This window comes from Lampetra planeri, chromosome 14 (genome assembly GCF_965212315.1).
Source record: "Lampetra planeri chromosome 14, kcLamPlan1.2.h2, whole genome shotgun sequence".
NCBI lineage: Eukaryota > Metazoa > Chordata > Hyperoartia > Petromyzontiformes > Petromyzontidae > Lampetra > Lampetra planeri.
The window spans coordinates 6859318-6872150 of NC_136120.1; positions in this window are offsets into that span (position 1 = coordinate 6859318).

The window sequence follows — 12833 nt, forward strand, 5'->3', positions numbered from 1 at the left end:
CAGGCAATGAGAAACAATGAGGAGATTAAGGGAGTGACTATCCCCGGGAATAAGGAACAGGGGAAGGTTGCGCTATATATGGATGACATAGTCGTGCTCTGTAGGGACGTGGCATCAGTGTGGGGGGCCGTGAAGGAGACAAACCGCTTCGGCCTGGCCTCCGGCTTGAAGGTGAACGCGAGGAAGAGCGAATTGATGGCCTTCGGGGACCCGAGACTATTTGAGGGCCGGCCGCCTGAGTTGGGGATAAAGACGGAGGAAGTCAAGGTCTTGGGAGTGTCCTTTTGCCGAGAGAGGTCGGCGGAACGAAACTGGGACGGGAGGATAAAGCAGGTAAAGGGACAGTTAGGCAAGTGGGCCGGGAGACGGCTCACGATGGAAGGGAGGATTCTGGTAGTGAGGGTGGTGGTTTTACCAACACTCAACTACCTCGCATATGTGTACCCGCCAGGTAGGAGGGAGGCAAGAATCCTGGAATCGCTGTTGTTTCAATTCATTTGGGGAGGCGGGATGGATAGAGTGAAGAGGGTGGTGATGTGTAAACGCGTCGAGAACGGGGGAAAGGGTGCCCCAAATATTGCACGTGTGCTGTCCTCAATTTTTGTGTGCAACACTTTGGGGTTATTCTTTTCCGAAGAGCCCCGGGGGAAGGCCGCTTGTTATCTAAGGTATCGCCTGATGTGGCTCCTGAGGGGCCTTGGGATGACCCAATTACCGGCGGGCACGCCCTTGGCATGGCCACAAGGATGGCTGAATGCAGCGGTGGGTGACTACATAAAAGAGTACAATTTGAGTCAGAGAGGGGGACCGTGGAACTCCAAGGAGGTATTGGCCAAAGTAAACGAAGGGGAGGCCTGCGAGGGGGTGATGGGCGCGAAGAGGACTATGTACCGTCAAGTGTGGAGGAACACTTCATCAACGGCGCTCACAAAAGAACAGAGAGATCTGTCCTGGTTGGCGTGTGGGATAGATTGGAGACGAGGGGCTTCATGTTTTCTCGCCGAATGGCACGTTCGCCCAAATGCCCGAGGGGCTGCAACACAGATGAGGACGCGGTGCACGTCATGGTGAGGTGTCCCTTCGCACAGGAGGTGTGGAGACTGAGCAGTCCGCTGTTGTCCTGGTTTTACCCGTCGCAGGTGATAAGTCGGGACATTATGTGGGGAGTCTTAAGGGAGGTGCGGGGAGATGACAGAGATCGAATGTGGGCCATAATAGGCGCGACAAAGGAGGCCTTGTGGGGAGCTCGCAGAAAAGAGTTGGATGGGTCCCCTATATCACCGTTGGAGGTGTGCTACTGGGCGAGGAGGTTGCTAGAAAGGGTGATGGAAGTAGACCGGGTTAGGCTGGGATACAAGGTCGCAGGTGTGAAGTGGAAGTGGCCCCTACCCGGGGTGGGGTAGCGAGGGGACCGGCGGGTATAGGGAAGGGATAGTGAAGGATGGCCACGCACATTTTAGCCGGCCTGCTAAGTCGTGTGGGCGAGGAATGTACGTGTTCGATCGGTGGAAGGCGATGTGATGGAGCAGCGCATGGGTGAATGGTGGTGATGAATGTGAATAAGGGGAACGGGGCGGTGTGCGTTATGGCGGCGAGCTTTTTTTGTTGCATTGTATGTGGGTGGAGTCCGCGGATGTGACGGAGACTCGAAGGGGCCAACCGGGGCGCCCGGGAAGGAGTGGTTTTCAGTACTCTCTTTGGTTTTCCTTGTACCCGCTGAGAAGTTAATAAAAACCTTTAAATCGCAATTACCAGCGAAACGTCGTACTCAAATTGTAAATTGTTGTGGTTTCACGCTTCAACACACCGGTGGGCTAAAGCAGTGAACTATTTGTCTTTTGTCAACGTGACACTTTTTTTACTGATTGGCCGTGTCGGGTGGTGGAGGGTTACGACACATTTATAAATAACGCGATCTAAACCCAAAAACGTTGATTATGAATACTTTAAAAATGTTGCTGATATTTGTTTTATATTGTGAGATGGTGTGATATATCCACATCACGACAGATTATAATCTGCATTTCATAATTGTGTAGTGGCATAGCACTGGCTGCTGGCAGAAAAGGGGATCTGCGGTAGTCCTGAAGTCAGCAGAGGGGGATCTAGGGGAAAGGTCACAAAAGGGGCAGATCAGAACCCGCTAGTAGGTTCCAGAAAGGGGGCGTGGCTGGGGCAGAGCGAGGCCATGCTGACAGTATAGGAGGGGCACCTGTGCGGGACCTCGGGGCTGTTGTTGGAGTGGGATCCCTGTCGTGCTGCTGAATTCCATCATCGCCATCATTCTCGTCATCTTCACCATTCTTCTCATTGTCTCCATCTCTACCAACTGTCCTGGCTGAGTAGCGTCGCCGATAATAGACTGACTAAATATTAAGTGTGTTAATCCCGATGGTGCTCGTTCATAAAGAAGTGCCTTCAAGTCTTATCGTCTCTGAGTTAGTCACTACGTTTGGCGTCAGAAGTGCTAAAGAAAAATAATTCGTCATGTCAAAAGAGAGGGGTGGCGCAGCTTTACCGGGCGCCTCGCATTTCTGCTCTCCGACGCAGCGCAGCTGGTTGTCCAGCTCGGGTCCGCGGCGCCTACCAGAGATGCTGCAGCAAGAGGGCAGCAGGTGGACGGCTCACCTTCCGCCACCACGCCAGCACAGGAAACGGCGGAGTTCCCCCAAGCGGCCGCCATTTAGCCCGCCGTGGGCATGGCTCAGCAAGTGGCCGCCACTTTGTTGTCCGAGCGGGAATTCTTCCCACCAAATTCGAGTTGCCATCGGCGGCTTCTGCGGGGGCACTGTCCTAATGGAAGCGCCTGCCTCCCGTCCACGAGTTCTTGGCCATGGTGAGCGACTGAATGGCCTTTCAATGCCACTTCAAAGCGGCTTGCACCCTGGTCGGGTGGTCCAACGCGGAGGCTCTGCGGGTTCTGCCCACGGCACTGGATGATGACTCCCTGGCGGCGTTTGAGGCCATCCCCGAGGCTGATTGGGCAACTTTACCTCGGGCATGCAATCAGATGGCCGCCATTTTTGACCCACCGTCCAACACGCGCCGAAGGTTCATGCTGCGGAGGCAAGGGGAGGCTGAGACGCCTCTCTCCTTCTGCAGCACACTACCGGCCTTGGGCAACGCGGCATGCCCGCTCATGAAGCAGACTGCGCTGAGCGTCTCTCTTCCCGTCACGGAGGAGGACTACCTATTGTCCCTAAAGGTGGCCCACTGGATCCAAGTGCACGTCATCTTGCAATGGTGGCCTGGGGTGGCTCCCTGCGCTAGGGTCCCGGAGGATGTGGAGGAGCCCACACCGCGGGAGCCAGAGCAGGCCTGCGCATCGTTCGCCCAAGGTCCACGTGGGAGGACAGTTGAGGGGCGATGACCTGAGCAGTAATGGCGGGAGAGGGGCCCCCTTCCAGCATGGAGGTCCACGATTGCCTACTTCAAGTGCGACTAGCTGGGCCACATCGCCAGGGGATGCCGGAACAGCACTGGATCGCCCTGCTCGCCTTCAACGTCCTCCACCCCGCCGACGTCCGTGGAAGTAAAGGGTAAGCAAAGTGATGGCAAGATGGCGAGATGGCGAGATAAATTCATTTGGTTCAAAGGCCACTTCTGGACAGGAGCAAATGGAAAGAGGAGGGAATGCATGCTCCCTACTTTGTCTGCCACTCCATCATTGACCTCAACCTTAAGCCAGTAGCCCTTCTTTCAATGGCTTTTCCCTAAGTCACTTGTTTTCTCAACAGTCAATATGATGCATGTAATCCGGTTAAGTTTTCTAATCCGTATTGTTCCTCTTTCTCTCTCAGCGTAATTCCCAAGATACAGTTCTCCATACATATATGCACAATTTTCATAATCTTTTTACGTGTCCATTGCCAGTGGCCAAGTTTATTATCTGCACACCATATCAGGTGGTATACACCCATTTGAAATATTTCACATTGGGTGCATTGGTATGCTGATTAAGTGCAGGCTTCTGAAAGCATCTGCATGTTGATTTCATCCTGACCCACCATCAACAACTGCTATAATCATGACACATCAACAGTAAAACACACTTCATGAAAGTTTGATTGATATATGAAGGCATAAACATAACTGTAGAAAACATTCAGCATCTCAGATATGATGAGAATAATAAATAATAATATCAACTTGCAACGCACACAGCATTTGCTCACTCTTTTGGGGTGGAAATGACTCAGGCGCGAGGAACGCAATAAGCCGATGCTAGCAGTTGTCCAAGCTCTGTGGTCTTCAACATTTTAAGGTGTTATCTGTCAATTCATCAGTGTTTACACTGATGAAACTATTTAGACTTCGAAGACGCTTGTCTGCAAGAGGGGAATATTCTATCTCATTCAGATAGAACAGGTAGAGTCCACATTTTTCTGTACTGCCTTCTCCTGGAAAGCCAAGGTTATACCTCCCTCCTTAATGCCCACAGGTAAGGAGTTCACACATTTCAGTGATGCATCAACCCTCTCCTCCACAGTGCTTGATTACAGGTGTGCATATCCACCACTGCCCAAGTCATTGTAACAAACAATATAGATGTGTTGAGTAGTTCCGACGGACGTACTCGTAGATGGAGGTAAGTTAAGGGCTTCCGCCAGGGTTTATTAAAGCTTATCAATATTACACAGGGTACACAACTCCCAGGGGCTAGGGGTCCTACTCTGAGTCTGGGTCCCTGCCGGCTAGCTTCGGTCCCTCTCTCTCTCTCGTGTCGGATCGTGGACTCTGCCGACTCCACCGACCGTAGAGAGAAGCACCTCTACGGCTACCACCGGCTTCTCCCCAGACTCTCTATTCGATCCCTCTCTCTACCCCTGGTTCCCTCTTCACCCTGTTTACTTTACCCATTCCCACAGTGACCCCGCTTACGTCACGGGGAATCCCTTAAGTACCCTCGGAGATGTGACGTCATCGCACTGAACGGCACACCTGACGTTACGTCCCTATTTTACTCCTCTACAGATGTATTACAGGAATCGTTTGAAGAAATCAATAAAGATGGTTGGCTAATGATGCTCAATGCAATTTATATTTAACGTCTGAGGTGGTAAGGTGGGAGGCATGTTGCTTTTCCTTACCAGAGCATGATGAACACAACCGACTCTTGTTAATAGGCTTCATTAGCCTATGCTAATTATTAGAATAAGATAAAGGTCAGCATGATACCATTACATTAAAATAATATAATCTTTTGTGTCCTGGCTAAAGTAACTTTTAAGGTGTTGTCTTTTGTCAGGGTTTTGGCCATACATTTAGAAAGTATGACGCGTTCTTTTAAAAGGACCTATTTGCACAAATAACTTAATATATTGATGAGCCACTGCATGTAGTTAACGGTCCATAGTTTGCTTGTTTTGAACCGACGCTGCTAAAATTATGCACTCGTATAAGTTAGTGTGGCTGATTGGATGTATAAACAAGGTGTACATATTTACGTGGAGGGAACGATACGTCAAATAGGAATTTTGTCTGCTTAATTATTTTGATACTTATATTCTCCGCGACGCTCGTGCATATTTTTTGCAAAATATAAACCTCTCAGTTTACAATGATGGAAGATGGAATTGGCTCTATTATGCACGTAAAAATACTGAATAAGCAATTGCCCAAACTTCCCAATGCAAAACCCTCATTAAAAAAGGTCGTTACATTCAGTCGGGTTTCCTGCATTAAATTATAGTGTATCCATGCTCAAGCGAGCATTCGCGAGAGCCCTTCCCAGATGGCAACCGTGAGCCTTTGATGGACATCCATAATTCTTGTGGTTGGGAACCGGTCTATCCAAAGTATTACCATTGTCGACTTCCCACAAAGTGGTACTCATTGCGTCAGCAATTTGAGAATTATGTGCTGATTCAGCCCCATACCATATTTTGAACTCAAGCAATCTTCAATCTAAATCGATCGCTCTACTTCAGTACCAAATGGTGAGATGTTTTCTGATGTATAGAACCCTTTATATAACGTCGGAGTTAGTAGTTACAATTAAATATATATTAACTTAGAAAGGTTAAACCGTAAAAAATAGTGCCATGCTGCAATGGTTAGCACACTGGATGTGTAATCCAGAAGTCACTGGTTCAGTCTTCCAGCATGGCGGCTGAAAATATGGCGCAAATGTCTTGAATCATTCTGCCTCTGTCCACCCAACAGTATGAATGGGTATGCCACAGCGAGTCAAGTGATTACAACAAGTAGTGTATCAACTACTCTGCTTCTCTATAAAATGTCACACAAATAAAAAAAAATGAAGTCAAGAGTAAACGAACGGATCTAAACGGTACCTCAATGCTCTCACCATAATGAGACCCCGCAGGATATATTTTTTAACCTGTAATAATGAGTCCTACATGTAATTATGTATTTAGGATTGAATTGCAGCATTGGATATTATGGACACAACGGTGTCTGCTAACATTGGAGTCGGGTACCACATGTAAGATTGATAGCAAGACAACTACTACGCTTCTCTCTCAAATCTCACACAAATGTCAGAAAATTGCATCAGAGTAAATTAAGAGATACAATAAAAAGACATGAACAAAAAGGAGAACAGTATTATCTCATACTCAGGGCTCTAGCCAGAGCTGTCCATTTTATCGACAATAGATCAGCAGGATAAAGTGTGGGTGCTCAAACCTCTATAAAGAGGTTTCGCCATGATGAAAGAAAGGGCCAAAATATCCTCTGGAGGGGTCTCTAGAGCTCTCTCTAGTGTAGGGCCTATTGCCAGCAGTGGAGTAAGCAGGAATGCACATTAACCTGTTATCCATTGAAGCTCGTAGACGGTGGGCGAAAAATGGTGCTGGATAGTACCCAACAAAACCAGGGCAGCACACAAGCAATATGAAGTGTGGCCAGCACGATTCCCAGCCACCTTTATCTCCCTTGACCGCAAGCATCACCCTTATTTTTGCAAGCATCAAACATGACGCATGATGGATCCTTCGAGGGCAATGTAAAAGAGAGAATACACTCCTTTCATCGGCCTGTGCACTGGAATTGAACTCGGCGCTGCAGAAAGGCATTGTATCATGCTCTAGAACGAGGGTTAAGTCTGCTAAGCTGGAAACCAGCTCCATTAGGGCGGTGACAATGACCGGCAGATGTTTTGAAGTGCGCTCCCAGTGGATCATCTCAACTCTGAGAAAGGAGGCTGAGTGAAAACAAGACATGAACAGCTCTTGCTTGCATAGGTCACTGAATGAGCCGACAATGATTGGTCAAGATGTATGTGCATAGGTTCTGGGTTTTTTTTCAGTTCATCGTCCCTTTTACCGTGGAATATACACTTTACGTAAAATATCCTTCAGAAGGAGTACAAGCAAAAGTGTTTTCACTTAATATTGAGCAATGGACAATACTCACCTGTATGACCTGGAGCTTCCACAATCCTATGTTGACGGACAGTTTTTCCAGTTCAGTTTCAAAATGTATTTTATTGACCCCCAGATGAATGGTTGTGAGTTAACCCACGGCCAAGATTTGAACATGAAACTTTCAGGAAGTGCAGAGGTTCGTGATTCGAGCCCATGTTCGATTTCTGCAGCTACCCTGTTTAATACTGGGGGTGGATTAATCATAAAATTCCCCTATCTGCATTACAGTGGACGTCAGAGATCGAATTATGGTAATCGAAAGAGCATAGGCCATTTGTGCTCGGGTCACAGTCCATAATTGCCAAAGTTGAAAACGACTCGCAAATTACCTAATTGAGTAAGCCCCCATTGCAACATCACCCCAGTTGTGAAATTACAATAGACTATATTTGTTTATAAAACATAGCGCCTGCGTAATGGCCTTGAACTATACGAATGGCGTGATTATCAAATGAACTATGGATTACCAATGTGAGTGGAGAGTCTCTAAATATAGTTTTCAACCACAGCATGCAAAATATATGAACTGGAAAGCAAATTAACTTATAACTGTCCAGACTAAGCAACACCTCGATTCAGAGTGAGTTGCACGTACATTTCTTATGCCACAATTAGGCGTGGACTGGCCATAGGGCAGCAGTCTGGGCAAATGTCTGGTAGGCCGGTCCATTCCGAGAGCCGATGGGCCGGTCTGTGTGGGAAAATTGATAATGTGGTCAGAATGTAAAGTTAAAATAGATTCCTCTAATGTGTACGTTTCATTGCTTATTTACGTTCTCAGTTGGCATTGAGTCCCATATTCGAGAGCCCCAAAGATTCTTCCTCACCGGCCACCCATTTGTTTTTTGGACGCAGCCCAAATTGGCCAATAAGATTGCACGGCAAAATTACGCTAATATGTCACATCGGAAATCACAGTTTGTCGCGCAACCCATACAAAAATGCCGCCCATTAGGGCAGCTGGCCTGCTCCCCATCTTTCTCCGCCCTGCTTTCCATAACCGGTTTAGCTCATGTTAACGGTTTGTGCACGCAGCACAACGTGCTGTAACGGGCCCGCGTATTGCCTCAATTAAAAAAGCCCATCGCCCGCACTTAGGCCACTGTGTTTACAAATGCCTGGGCCGATTTTTTGTTCTAGTCCATCGCTGGCCACAATCAAGAGGACTGCATGATGCCGGCAGAATATTCGATGTGTTTTTTTTACAGGATGTACCGCGTATTTTTCGCCAACAATGCCTGACGTTTCGTGCCACGTGCTGAGGATGCCCCAGCATGTGGAGCTAAATGTGAGACATCACTCCGAACAACACTCAGTAATAACCAGAAAGAACATTGGAGAGCTACACAGCAGAAGAGAGAAAGCCTGTGTAGCAGTTGATTCATTCATCACCCGGTGTCCATTTCCACAGTTAATAGATGCAATTCTACATAACTGTCAATGTCTACTTGCCTCGATGATAAAACCAGGTTTGGCTGAGTTTTTCACGAAAAATGTACAATAAAATATTATGTTGTACCACATTGTCAGCAAAGGCCAGTGCAGTAATATCTATTGTTGTACTGTATCATGCTCAAACGTCTTAGCTCCCCGAATTCACCATCCCACACTGGCCAGCATGGTGAAGTATGGTCAAATAACCCACACAATCTGCATGGAATGGGAAGACCCTTTTCCAATAGTTAATTGATGCACAAAAGGGCTGTACATGCGGATTTTTTATTAAAACATTTGAAGCAACTTTAAATTAGTTCAACATCAACTTTATTCGGTTGGGTGGTACTCTAATTGAGTGTAAAGCTTACAATTTAATAATGACTAGTTAATGCGCCAGTTAGGCACATTCCTAATGAGGTGGATAATATAGGTAATACTATTTTGGTAAGCTATTCTTCATAATATATCCAATTATGGATGAAGGCCTCCCTACTCCATCACCATTTCTCACGGTCCCCCTGTGCATGGACTGATCTCCTGGCCCATGTTGCTGATATATTCACGGAGGTTGTCCTCTGGGGTGCATGCTCTTCTTTCGTTGTAACTCCTTCACCAATCTTGTTTTATCAGCCATCATCTGTCTTGAATGATGTGCTCCTGCGACAAAAAAAACTCACTTCGTTCTCTTTGCAGTCAATATGATGCCTCTGCTTTGCATGTGTTCGCGTAATGCACATGTTCCAATGTCTGCCTCTCGAGCTAAATCTCAACATGCATCTCTTCATCATAATTTGAGCATTTTTCAGCTTTTGTTTCATATCTTCTTTTTTGTGTCTGTTATCCTGATTCATGCGACATAGCTGTAAATATACGCGTATTTGAAGGTTTAATATGAAAGCGACATTGTATTGATTTTAGTTTTCAAATTAACATTTCAAAAGCATTACATCCTGTTCTTCTCCATATCCTTATTTAATACATTGAGCCCTATTCGCTTTCAATAAATTCCCTATGCATGTATATTACTGTACATTTCCCCCAATATTTCTTTATTTTTTGTGAACAAACTAGTTGTAGAGTACTTGACTTTTGACACGGTGTGCGGTGACCACATGGCCCAGAGGTATTGCGTTTGCCGCTGCTGCAGAGGTTTTTGGTTCAAAACCAGCAACCGCCCTGATTAATACGTCACAATACACACTGTCTGATGTCATTCGCAAGAATATGCCAATGTTGTGCCAAAATTCAATTTAAAAAAGACCTGCAAATTACTTAAATAGGATTATACAGAGCAGCAATCATTGCCCCCTCCTGGCAGACAAATGCCCCAGGTCACTCTTGCAAATGAGACTACCCTGGTCCCTTGAGTTATCAGCTGGTTAAATAAAATCAAATGAGCTTTGTAGCCTTCTTATATATGTTGTTCAATGATTCCCTGTAAATTGTTTTCATTATTGTTTGCTATTCATATTCGTTTGGCCTTTCAGTAAAGTCATCATCTGATTGACGATCGCTTGTGTTGTGATAGAAACGTCGTGGTATTTTTGTCTATTTTATTTTTATTTATTTGAACCTATCTACGTGACTTTACCGAAAGACCCAAAGAATATTAATTCCTGCAGTCACGAAAGCTTTAAGTCAAGATTTGTTTGCTATTCATTTGCCATTTGTAGTACGGTACATTGGTAAATATGATACAACTGAGGACATCATAATGAATGAGACCACATCAGCAACATCATCATCAACATCATCATAATCTATCCACTCCTGGATGAAGGCTTGCTCAGTCCATCACCATCCGTCACGGTGCCAAATGCGACAACCATAGATGGCAAGAGACTGGCGAAGAGAGCGTGAGCACTGCACAATGCTCATTCTCACGTGGGGCCACCTTGACTTTGAGATAGGTCAGCACTTGTCTACATGACTGTGTGAGGTACTATCTGATGGCAAAGGTGCAGCCCAGCAACTGCTTGCTCACGCCACTGCCGCCGGGGGATCTAAGCTAGAAGGAGCTATCGGGAGCCCTGCTGGGGGGTATTTCGCCAGATGCATTGGAACTGGTGGGAGTACCCACGCTTGACCCCACCTCACGCTATTGCTGCTTGGCTAACTGTGGGTGTACTCCTATATACTGATAGGTTAACTGCTATGCTTGGAGCTATAACCAGTGACGACTGGATTTAAAATCCAGTGTGTTAACCGTTACACCATGGCATGCACGTGGAAACACAACAATTCTAGATATCTCTTATAACACACTTGATATTCTGTCAAGCATCTCTTAAACCACAATTTATACATTTCAAGCAATCCAAGATTAATCTTCACAATACGAATTCTACATAATTATATTTAAACAATTGCATTTTATTATTTTAAATGTTATCATTCTATGCTAAGCAACGTTCACGTTTTTTAATGCATTGATTTTTAAGTGTATATATCTATCAGTGAAGCACGATTTGTAGTTATACTTTGTGTTTGCACGAAAACTTTAATGGAAATTCTATCAATTGTAACTTTACAAGGAGACAACTGAAAACCGATAAAGAAAATAAAGTGAGTATGTGTCCTGAAGGACTGTCCATTCATAATTTATAACCCGTTAGCCCAATAGGTGGGGGACAAACCTGACCTTATCAAGCATGCAGCCCATGCATTAGAGTTAAAACAGGAGGGCAGCATTATCCTTACATAACAAATAGCCGCGTCTGAGTAAACATCAATACACACAACAACGCACTTCATGCTCCATCACAAATAATGATTGTTTGCAGGTGTCCTTTTTATTGCGAGCAACAATTCAGCTTTATTTTGACTCTTAACGCTCCACTAATTTGACATTAGATTCTAAACCTCGCTTTTCCATGCATCAATTTCTTAATTACAGATTAGAACCGGTCCAAGATTTATTTTGTGTGTGTGCGTGGATTTTGATCTTTCTCATGCATCAAGGATGTTTGAACTTGCATGCATTTTTTAAATCATGAAAATATGGACTCCTAATAGCATCACAAACAACACCGACAATTTAAGCAGAACAAGTAAATAACAACGTGCATTTGCACGTAAATTAAACATAAATAAATGCTGCCAAAATTGTGTGCAGATAATGCCAATGTGCGAACATGCACAGCCCAATAAATGTTCATGTGCCAGCGTTTCACCATGCTTGATCAAGAAAATCTTCATTTTTGGGTCGTAATATCTTCATCTGTTCCGTATCTTTTTTTCTCACTCACATTTTTTAAAATATAAAACCCATTTCCGATAAATAAAACAGACGGGGCAGAAATGTAACAAGATTTTAGCTCAACTGAGCATAGCGATCGGTACTACCAGGGATGTGTGCCAAGGCAATCATGAAAGCTATTGCAGAAGAAAAAAAAACTTCCAAAATTGAAAGGCACCAACAGTAAGCCGAGGCAATCCATCACTATCATGCAAACTATAAAAGTCACACGAACAATGGCTTCTGTGCAAAGGAAATATCCCAGTTGAACAAAAATGTAAATGTATAATTGCTTTTAAGGTTATTTGTTTTATTCATATACGTTTTGATTAGTTTCCACCCCCTGCATTTTCCAAAGGATACGCTGGTGAGAGACGAAATCGATTGGTGTTAAACTGTCTTGGAGTAGTCTGGATCTTGATTATGACAACAACGACTTAACTTACCATTATTATTGATACATATGAAATTACGAATAAAACATGGTTATAATATAAACTATGATTTATGCTGTTCAACAAAAATACATGACTGACATTTTTCGAGGAAGAGAGTTTGGTAAACAAATAACACTTCACACTGTAATCATATTCCACTGATAAAAAAAAATCAAGTTGTGGGGTAGGAATTCACTCATCCCATCATCCCTCTGGTGTCCATCCTGTCAAGTGACTGGTCCTACTACAGGGAGTGTAAAATTTCCACCACCGGCGCAATGCCACTGATGGGGATACGTAACACGTCATGCTCATTTTACAAACTATACA